The sequence below is a fragment of the Acromyrmex echinatior genome, chromosome 19, assembly GCF_024713525.1.
Source record: "Acromyrmex echinatior isolate Ae372 chromosome 19, ASM2471352v2, whole genome shotgun sequence".
Lineage (NCBI taxonomy): Eukaryota > Metazoa > Arthropoda > Insecta > Hymenoptera > Formicidae > Acromyrmex > Acromyrmex echinatior.
Genome location: NC_141870.1, coordinates 6,566,624 through 6,578,932, shown reverse-complemented (window position 1 = coordinate 6,578,932; position 12,309 = coordinate 6,566,624). Strand labels below are relative to the sequence as shown.

Genomic DNA, 12,309 nt, shown 5'->3' with positions numbered 1-12,309 from the left:
GCTACTACAAACGTATTTGAAACAAAATATTATTAGAAACAAAATATTATAGTCTATTTAGAAAGTAAAAGAAAAGAAATTTTTTTCACAAGCAATACAAGTAACATAAGGCATTTATATAATAAAACGCGCAATGGACGATTAGGGGGAGAATCTGAGTGATAATAGTACCGACAGGAGCCTTCCGTTTTCCGAAGACCTACGTAAAGAATACAAACAAATTATTAAAAACGCTAGAAACAAAGAACGCAAAATGAGCATGCACGTCAAACATATTATATTACATTCAGTTTCCGATACCATAACAAATCTTCAGCTTAAGTTTGCTACCCCCACGCCGGTGGCCAGTGATTCCGCGAGAACACCATCGCTCCTGAAATTTAATATTCTCGCCGATAATACTCGCCTACAGGGTTCCCTGCTGAGGTGACTGTAGCCTCCAGTTCTTCTACGTATCCGAATTCTTACCGCGATGCCTTAGAGTTGATATCCAAATACGACGGGCACAATATCCTCGTATGGCAATTTGCTCGTGCCTGTAAGAGAGTAAAAGAAGTAATACCATTAGTATGAGATTCTTTTAGTGCGAATGTTAAAAAATAAACTACCGCATTATGCGTATTTGGCCGTGGAGGACGAGATTCATCCTACTGTCAATAAGTTCCTCGATGGGAAAAAAATGTCGGACAGAAGTTCCAACTATTATCGAGGATAACTGAGCATAGCGTACAAAAAACAGGGAGAACATATATTAAACTATATAGAGTGTATGAAGGATTTACGTACGGCAATTATATAAGGAGATCAGACTAATCTCGATTGTATGTTAACAAACATAAAAACTGCCAGCATCGATTCTAATGCCCTGGTATTTTTCGAGGGGTTACCACGCGAATATAGAACAAAACTTAAGGCAGAAGGCTATAGCAATTTTACTAACGCCTGCTCAAAGGTGATTATAATACATAAGAGGTTAGAAAGGAGCTTTGTCACAGAAATGTTCATAGTTTATGGTAATCCTACTTCAAATAATAGTCAACCGAGCCTAAGGGTTCTCCAACACCAGCCCATCATGGCGCACAGTAATAATAATACGGGAAGCGCCTCTGAGGATGCCGAAAGGAAAATTTGCAACTACTGTAAAAATTTCGGTCACTTGGTGAACGAATGCCGAAAACGACAATTTCGTCTAAACAATCCGAATCATAATTATAATAATTCAGATTTTACCTCTCAAAAATCGGGAAACCTCTTCGGGAAGGCCTCGGCTAAGGGGACGAACTGTAGTCTCGGGAATGCACGTTATAGTGGAACACAACCTAGGAGAATTCATGTTCTCCGAGCCGACAATGAGAACGTACCCGTCGTCGAGCTTTAATCCTCATCTTTTAAAGGACCAACAGCATTTATGTTAGACACCACACAACCGAATATAATAAAAAGAACTTGTATCAGAAACAGAATACCGATTAACTAATGAAATTTTACAACTCACCGAAATAACCACTAATGCTGTACTCTCGGCTCCATAAGAGCATACATATTTCATATTCTTGTGACCTTCTACATAGTACCGGATGAGTTTTCCATAATATCATAAAGATATTAGGATCATCTTCATCTTCTTTACCGAATCTTCTTAATTACGCTAACGATAAATTCTTTTCCTTTTAAATTAAGAGAATCTATTGTCATTCTTGCTTGTACTAACTTTGATTTCGCCATCCGAATATAAAAACCAGAAATAAAGACGGGGTACCTTCCCCGGTTGCGGATACACAACGGAATCTTTGGAGGAGATTCCCTCGTTACTTGCATTACATGTTGTTATTAACAAAGCTTACATTAGAAACATTAACTCACTTGAATACAAAGTAGAAATACTAATACCCACTCTATGACTCGAAGAACTTATGAAGATACCTCGAAAACCTTCATAAACTGGATCCTGTTATAAAAAAGAAATATTTTCATGACATGTGTGGTGATAAATGCTATGAATGTGACAAGTATGATTCCGGATTCATGTATCATAATATCAGGGTATAATATTATAATATCAGCTAAATTACTATAAAATTATAGATATAAAGCAGTGGTGCGGCCAGTGTGCAGAGAATACAGAGTGTGAACGAGTCACGTGCAAGTGCTCCGTGAAAAAGTGTGACGTGATCTAAAGACTGTGAAAAAAAACATGGAAAATCACGAACGCAAACTGCTGGAGCAGAACGGCCAGGTCGCTACTCTGGTGGAGTGTTTCATGTGGCTGCAACGATGCAACGAGTTCATCGACTCGTTCGAAAAATTTTGTTGTGCCAAACCCGCGCCTCGCCGTTAGACACAAACAATTCGCGGTAGCGAAGAAAGATCTCTCGTCTGCGAGAGATAAACGCTACATTCGAGAATCGTGTTCTGACTGGTGCGATAATCCACGCGAACTACATCGAGTCGCGACAGTTTTTGGAAGACGCGGGCAATGTAGTGCTCGAGCAAATGCGAGACGCTGTAGAAGAACACAGTAGCGTGAAAGTGAATACCGCGTTCAACAGTGAGTTTGCGGCGAACGATAAATATGCCATTAAGAGCATAAACACAAAAAGCAGTGAGATATATCGATGTATCGAATTGCGCGAATAAGAGCAGCGCGTCAAGCTCACGTTGGCATCATTCGAAAAGTTTCAGAAACGCGACAGCGGATAGATGCTGTTGCAAATCCTCAACTTGATTGTTAATGTGAACAAACTAAAGCCCATGCATGTAGGATGCCACATCGAAGTGCCGCGAGAAATTATGCTGAAGAAGGCGGTGATCAATGTGAAATCCATGGACAATGCATGTTTCGCGTGGTCGGTGATCGCCGCTCTGTATCCCGCAGAAGAAAGAAATGAATCGTAATCCATCATATCCGCATTATACTAGTGTTAAATCTCGTAGGTATAACTTTCCAATGACTTTGAAAGATATTCCAAAATTCGAACATTTGAATGTTGTGTCAATGTGTACGGCATCGAGAAAAAACAGGTTCTTCCTCTCGCTTCACCAGTGACAAGAAGAAGAAAAAGAAACACGTCAATATGCTATATCTACAAGATTCACGCAACGATGATATCATCCATTTTATTTGGATCAGAATCTGTCCCGTCTTGTGAGATAGCTAAGTAAATTATTAGGGATAAGAAGAAAAAATTTTTCTGCGATCGACAAGTTATAATAAAAACTTATAATTTTCTTGAAATAATAATAATAATAATAATTTCTGTTTTTTTTTAGATATCTTTATTACTTCAGTACGAAAAATTACAGTCACATGTATTGGATTGTGGCAAAATGAATGATTGCGCTATCCGATTGCCGAGTAAGGACGACAAGTGGTTCGAGTTTGGGAACCACTGTAATGAAGAACGAGTGCCGTTCATCGTCTATGCCGATCTAGAGTACGTTCTACGTAAGATGGAATCCAATAAGGAAGACGCATCATCATACACATATCAACAGCATGAAGTATTTAGTATAGGACATTATGTGCAATGCTCATATGATAACGCGTTATCGACGTATTAGTTCCGTCACAATAAAGACTGTATAGCATGGTTCACGTGACAACTCCAAGACTTGGCGCATCATATAAAAAATATTATATCTAGTAACGTATCCGTAGTAGTGTTCGAAAGAAGGGAGGCTTACCGTAGCACATTGTCACATCTGCGAGAAACCTTGTGCGCCGGACGACACGCGATCATTGTCATGTCACCGGTAGGTATCACGGTCCAGCACATGCAAACTGCAATCTAAATTATAAAAATTCGCTATATATTTCGATCATTTTTCACAATTTATCGGGCTACAACGCACATTTTATAATTAAAGAAATTGCTACTGCGTACGATGGACATGTAGATCTTCTTATAATGAAAGAAAAATACATTTTATTCACTAAACATCGATAGCATCAAAGATAAAAATGAAAATCATTTTCAAAAAAATTGTATAAAATTAAGATTCATCGTTTCTTTCAAATTTCTAAGTACAAGCTTCGATAAATTGGTGTCGTATCTTGATAAAGAAAAATTACACAGTCAGAATTTTGTAAATTCAGGGCGGAGTTTTGATTTTCTTACACGTAAAGGTATCTTTTCATACGAGTACGTTAATTGCGTCGAAAAGTTAGAGGATACGCGTTTACTATCACGTGAATCATTTTTCAGTTCGTTGACGGACGACACCGTATCCGAGAGCGCTCACCCCGCGAATATCTGTCTATTTGAACGATTGGCGAGTACAGTGATCTGTACTTGAAAACCAATATCTTGTTATTAGCCGACATTTTCGAAAATTTTCACAAAAACTGTCGCAAGTTACAGTCTCGCGCATTACTACACCTTGTCGGATTTCACGTGGGACACCATGTTGAAATATACGCGCGTAAGATTTAAGTTGCTCACCAACGTCGATATGACTATTCTATTCATCGAGCGCGGTATACGCGATGGCGTTAGTCAATGTTCAGACAGATACGCGCAGGCTAATAACAAGTGCATGCGTTCGTATGACTCGTCGAAACCATCGTCGTATCTTATGTACTACGACGTGAATAATCTGTACAGATGGGCGATGTGTTAACTGCTGCTATATACCAAATTTCGATGAATCGAAGACGCTGCGAATTTTGACGCGAGCACGATCGCTCCGGTTTCCACCGATTATATTCTCGAGATTGTTCTCGAGTATTCACAGCATCTGTACGACCGATACACTGAGTTACCTTTCTGCCCAACGCGCGATAAGCCGCCCGACAAGGGCGAAGATAAACTTCTAGCGATGCTGTACGAACAGCGTTACGTCATTTACTATTGTAATCTGCAGCAATGTACTCGGCTTTAGTAACAAAGATCCATCGAGTATTACAATTCGCTCAATTCGCTTGACTCCATAATTATATTGAACTCAATACACAGAATGCGTGCAAAAAATGATATCGAGAAAAATTTATATAAATTAATGAACAACATGGTATTTGGCAAAATTATGAAAAACGTTTGAAATCATGTAGACATACAATTAATAACAAAATGGGATGGACAGTACGGCGCGGAAGCAATGATCGCGAAACTGAATTTCCACAATCGTAGCATCTTTGCGGAAAATTTTATCGCCGTCAAACTGCGCAAACTCAAGGTGAAGTTCAACAAACCAATTTACATGGGTATGTGTATACTTGACATATCGAAAGTCTGCTTGTACGAATTTCACTACGAGTACATGTCACCGATGTATCGTGATAAATGCAAGATCATGTACACCGATAAGGACTGTCTTATATACCGCATCGAGTGCGAAAATGTTTATGAGACGATGAAACGAGATATCGCTAGATTCGGTATGAGCGATTATCTGATGGACAACGTGTACAGTATGCCTCTCGCGAATAAGAAAGTACCCGGCCTGATGAAAGATGAGAACAACGGTATGATATTAACCGAATTCGTATTCAAAGCGAAGATGTGAGGGTGGATGGTAAGAAGGCTGTTACGTCCTGTAGACGCCAAGATTCTTTTTTTTTTTTTTTTCGAAAAAGTCGGCTCCACGTCGCGACTACGGTTGGCATCTATAAGACTCGAGAGTCCTCTGATAACGATCTGACAGAACTGAAAAGAGGGACCGGTCAAGTTCCGCGAAAATTCGTAAACGCCAATCAACCCGGAAGAAATAACAACCTTAATGCAGGCCCGAAAGGTGACAAGATTGCGAAAGATATTATACAGAGTGTGTCACCAAAATCCGGACAAATCGAACAATTTCTTTAAACAAAAAATGTTTTTAAAGAAAAACTAATATTACAAAAAATCCTTTTACATGGCTTGGGGGATCCCTATAGAACATAATTATTCGATATATCCTCCATTAGCTTGACAGACGACCTTTATTCTCGTTTGTAGCATTCGCATGCACGCTGTAATGCAGCGCTGTCCATGCCGATGAATGCTGTCTCAATAGCAGTCCTTAATGGCGTCACATTGGGATGCCGAGACTTGTTTGTGACTCTTTTAACTACGCTCCGTAGTAGTCCAAGGGACTAAATCTGGGCTGTTGGAAGGCCAGAATTTCTTGGATATATCAGTGTTGTCTGAGAGCCAATTTTGAATCAAATGATTCATATGAGTCAGTGCACCGTCCTAAAAAACATATGGCTTTCCGGACGCCAACTTTCCATTTACGGCCTCACTACATCCATCAGAACGCGCAACGATTGCCCTGAGTCATCCGAAATCAGCATTTGAGCCCTTTCAACGACTGCGAGGTCCTCGCGGTGCGTTCTTTTGAATGACTCTTCCCCACTGGCATATTGGAACCTTCGTTAAACTGTTCTAAAGCCGTATATTTTGCCACAACGTCATAAACGTTGATCTCGAGTATCCAAAGAATCGAATTTCCGTTGCTGAGCGGCCAACGCTAAGGCCTTCGATGATCGCGGCTCTTTGATTATACTCCGCACTTAGTTTTAACATCACGGCCATTTTAAGAATATGACCGTTTACTAGAAGCATCAGACTTTCGGACGCCAACAACAATCTGATAGAGGCACAATATAGAGGAAAATTTAAATTGAAATTTGTACAGATTTTAGTGACATATCTTATAAATGCATCTAAGCCACGCAATAGTAAAAATCCAAGCTTTGTCGTCCCAGGCTAACCAACAATTTCATCTTAAGAAAAAAGGCCCCACGTCGCACTTAAAAAATCATAAAACGCATGGCATAACTTTCCACGTTATCTAAGATAAGATCAGACTCGCGACTGACAACGGTTGCCCTGCACGCAAAACTAGTTGTGCACAGTAACCATCTGTTTACTTAGCACACACACACACACACATACACACATACACACACACGCACGCACGCACGCACGCACGCACGCACGCACGCAAATACACCTCCACAACATTAGATTAGACAAAGCTTTGTAATTAATATTAAATTTAAAAGAACATGACTGTAAAGAAACTTAGTAATAATATGTTTTATTTTATAAATGTAAGTTTTACATGAAATTTAGTAATAATATTTTTTTTTAATAAATGTAAATTTTATATTCTAAATGAAGGTCCTCCCAGCTTCCATTTATTTTAAATCACCACTCGTATTCCGTTCCCTCTAATACCTGAGATCGCACGAGATCTAGTCCCGAATCAAAAGGATTAAGTTTCTTGATCCAAGAAGTAGGACCGACGTTCGCACTGTTCATCGGAACAGGTGGAAAGGACATAGCGTCCTTTCGGAACGTTGACCCATATTCCGAGACCGAAAAGATGCGTACGACTCACAGCTGTTCACCTCTGTACGTATACCTGTACATATACCTGTGAGATTGAGTCTAACTGTCCTTCCATACTTTCTCCATTCTCCCTCATTGTCTCCTTGACAAATTTTCAAAGGTTTGAACGTAACAGTCCAATGAATTTTTGGGGACTCCTCCGGGATACAGGTGCGATATTAGGAGACGGAGATGAATACGAGAAATTCTAGCGATAAATCTGAAGAAAGCCTTTATGAAACTGCAATAGAAAATCTGAATAAGTTAAAGTCGAGTACACAAAACACATTACACACCTCTATTTCCCTTAAATCCTCCGAATCTAAATTTGAAAACAGCGGGATTCTCTTTGAATGAATCAGAAATTTCAAATAATTCTAAAACTCTTGTGTTTGACGGTTCCGCCGACTAGAGGACATAATCATTCAATCCGCGCGCGAATTCGGTGATATTACTGAGAGTAAACGTAAAACATTTGTGGCTATCTCTAAATCGAGAGGACCTGATGGAACAATGACGCATCAAAACTTATTCACTAAACCACGCTACACTTAAACTACTTTACCTTAAAATACGCTATCGAAGCGTACCCTTTTTCGACGGTAAAACATCTCTTTAAACTACTTTGTCGAGAGATGCAAGGAAGCAAAATCTATGTTAGCGGATGAAGCTGAATTACAATTTACAAAAATTATAAGAACGAGAATTGTGGATGAAACGCGTCGCATTATACTATAGATCAGGACTTTAACAGTGTAGCACAATTAACCAAATATTTAAATCAAGTTTATAGAGCTTCAAAAAATATATATCAACTGCAAGGTGAATTAAATCGTATTTATCAAAAGAATGAGGAGAACGTAATCATATACACGAATCGGGTAAAGATTTTAGGAAAACAAATAATGAAAGCCCATAAAATTTCGGGAAAGTTTCCTTTCCGATCAAAGTATTAAATCATCTTTAGAAGAAGACATGTGTAAGAGGATTAAAATTGAGCAAAGAATAACAAAAAATTTAGGTGTTCAAGAAACGGTAGCCGATACGTTATGAATAGAAAGAGAACTCCATTCAATGACAGACTTATTATACAATCAAGAAAGTACATCGAGTAAAGCTCTGAATATGAATAAATTACCAGAAACGTGTCAGATTTGTTATAAAAAATGACATTTAGCTTCAAACTGTAGAAAATTAACTTTGGAACAGAGATTTTAGTCAAATCTGCAAAAAACAGCGCTGACAATGTCGACTTCGTGATGCTCAAGCACGACAATAACATTTCACAGGGAAATAATTATTTGTCAAATATGTTCAAAATCAGGACATAACATTAAAAGTTGTCGGACTAATAATAACAATGATCAGAATAAATCCTCTGTAATCTGTCAGTGATGTGATAAAGCCAGTTCATTCAGCTAACTGCTGGAAAAAACAGGATGAGCATCATAATGCAGTTAATAAAATAAAAATTGTCTGTCAAATCTATAACAATTTTGAGCATAATGCTAAAGATCAATCTAAGATAGGATAAAACGCAGCATCCTCATGCTCATTATTCTGTCGGTACTGTAAAGGACAAGGATATCTCTTCGAAAGTTGTGAATTACGAATCGCAAGCAATAACCGAAAAAAGATAAATGAACAGGGAAATTCTGGCGACCCCTCGAAGTGGAGTGTAACACAGGGATCCGAGTGAGTCTCACACCCGTCGATATCGAAAAAGAGCCAGTAAGCAAAAACGCGTTAATACATCCCGTGACCTTTGACAAGCATAGTCGCGTGCCTATCGTTTAGATAAACTTTTGCGAGTCAACACCATATAGCTTTTATGTTAGATACTGAGTTCCTAGCCAAACATAATCAAGGAAAACTATATCTAAGAACAGTATTGTCAATTATAGCAATATTTTAAAATTAAATGGCACAAACGAATATCCTGTTTATATAGCTTGGAGAATTAATTTTACCCCTCTTTGGAGAAAAAGTTACCTTTCATATCGTGTCAAGTGATTTTCTAATCTTACAATCCGGAATATTAGGTAATGATTTCTTCAAACAGACTTCCTCGAAAATTGAAAATTACGCGAAGGAGTTAATATATCTTCCTTTTCATCAGAAACCATCATCGCACTACGAATCTTTATTTTATGTGAGAATAGGAAATCCTAGAGATAAAAATAGGATATGTGCCGAAATTAAAAATCGCACACGGAATTTACCTAGGGGATATAATAATAGAGAATGTTCCTGAAAAGCGTTCGTTGAACGTTAAGCAAAGAAGTTGAGGAACTAATCTTGCGCCACAAATCCCTGAATGAATTATTTGACAACGATAGCTCATTGAAATGTGTGATAATAAAGAAGAAATCGCAAACACGCAAATTTGTCTTACCCATCCAAAGGATATTCAAATTCATTTCAAGAGCTTTAGTAACGGTGCCAATTCAAATAACAATAATGACAGAATTACGGAGACATAGTCATTATGACAAGAATAATAGAAAAATAAATGAAAAATTTAAGGTATTTAACGAAAATAAATTAATGAGAATTAAAAAATCAAGAAAAAATTCTATTCCAAATATTCATCGAAGGAAAGATTTCTACATCTTCTCCAAACCCGAAATCCTCTCCTAGAATCCAAAATCCTTGGAGAGGGAAGTTACCTACCCTGAAAATTCAATTAATCCTAAAATTCTTCGAGAGACAAGTTACCTCTCCTGAAATTCTAAATAAATCCAGATTCTTTGGAGAGGAAAGTTACCAAACCCTTCGTGAAAAATTAAATAATCTGGAATTACAGAGGAAAGTTTCCATGCTTCCCTGTTAAATTCTACTCCTGTCGATTATAAGAAAGTAAATAACCAAATCTTGCTATGCAATGCGACTCAATTCTATCAAAGGAAGCCAAAAAAAGAGCTCCACTCTCAAAAAAATTAAATTACCAAAGATTGGAATGCCCGCAAAAAATGATAATCATCAAAATGATTCTTCTCATGTTACTATCGATGAACTTCTAGAAAGAATGCAATAATATAATCCTTATAAAAAAATATTCGTAATTTCAAGAGAAATAAATCATCTTCTAAAATCCTAAAGTCTGCACAAAATCAATCTCAAGAAATAATAGACAAATTTATGTGCAAACGCAAGTCAAAACACCAGGAAGGGACTGAACAAGAATGTCGAAATGAAGCTACGAAAAATATTTCATACGAATGCTTAGTAGTAACAGAAGAAATCGGAAAAGATAGACTCACGGAAATTACAGAATTGTTGCGTTTAGAGCATTTAAGTTTCCAGGAAAAAACAAGAATAACAAAACTTATAACTGATAATCAGGACAGATTTCACATCCTTGGAAAGAAGTTGCAACAAATGTACTACAACACCAAATACCTGTAACATATGATCGAACTTATAAATACGCGACAAGATATACAGATTCCCACAAATTCATAAAGAAAAAATAAATAGACAGATAGAGGAACTGTTAGAAGGAGGCATCGTAAAACCTTCTCAGTATAATACGCCTATATAGATAGTTCCCAAAAAGGAAGACTCAAAACAATTGGAAACAAATGATGGAGTATGGTATTAGATTTTCTAGGAACTGTGTTTATGGATTGAAAAATCCTTCTACACAATTAAAGTATCGACAACAACGCAATTCGCCAGCTACATTTGAATGCGAAAAACGAAAGAAAATTAAAGACTTACAGTTTTGTTATCGGCTTCTGTAGTCAACACATCACATATGTGTTGCATATAAAAGTTTCAGATCTTGCTTCATAAAAAATAGCTGGCGAATTGCGGAAAACCTAAACGAACAATATTCTATGCTTTTAGAAACGCGGTAGGAGTTTTAGTATAAGAGAAAAGCTAAGATATTTTAGTATATCCGAAAATTTCGTTTGTATATTACGAATGAAATTGACGTGAAGCCATGAAACTAAGCAGTATTTTAGTTCCGCGATATTCCGACAGCGCTGTCATGAAAAGTGCGTCGCTGAACCATAGAAATGATCTGAATTATCGACCTACTCAGGCCCATATCAATAAATGTGTCCTGGTCAAAGTTTTTTCTTTTGAGAGGAAAAATAATAATAAAATAAATATGATATTAATTATTTCAATTTTGTTGAAATAATTTCTTCCTAAACAAGAAACATACCATATTCAATATTTACATATGAATACAAATGAAGATAATTATTTTAATTACACTGTTCTGTCTTTTACATACATTTTATTTAGTAAATTATTGATGCATATATATAAAATAATATATATATATATATGTGTGTGTATGTATGTATATGTATATATGTGTGTGTATGTGTGTATATATATATATATATATATATATATATATATATGTGCATATATAATAGCATACATGCGTATGCATGCGCGCGCGTGCGTCTGTGTGTGTGTGTGTGTGTGTGTGTGTGTGTGTGTGTGTGTGTGTACATATATACAAAACATGTCTAAACTTTATTTTCTGAATTATTTACACATGCATATATCAAGGTTCGGGACGCGATGTGTGTTTCGGTTGAGCTTCTATTCTGCTTGGATGTCGGAACGACAAGCGGCAATCTCGTAGCAGACATAGCAGACATATAAATGAAATTTTCGAATACTCATTGCTCTTATACTAAAGCTCGTAACTCGTTTCTGCAAGCATAATATTGTTCTTTGAGGTTTTCTGTAAATCGCCAGCTATTTATGCAAGGTCTGAAATTATTGTATACAGCACATTTTTGACTCGACTCGGATGTCGAAACGACAAGCGGCAATCTCGTACCAGACGTAGCATATAAATGAAATTTTCGAATACTCTTTGCTCTTATACTAAAACTCATAACTCATTTCTGCAAGCATAATATTGTTCTTCGAGGTTTTTTGTAAATCGCCAGCTACTTATGCAAGGTCTGAAATTATTGTACAGCACATTTTTGACTCGACTCGGATGTCGAGTCTTAGT

At 37.2% G+C, this 12,309-nt stretch overlaps 1 pseudogene; it reads left to right on the top strand.

The window, feature by feature from the left end:
- Positions 1 to 253: 253 nt before the first annotated feature.
- Positions 254 to 1,378, top strand: LOC147906671 (uncharacterized; annotated as a pseudogene).
- The last annotated feature ends 10,931 nt before the right edge of the window (positions 1,379 to 12,309 follow it).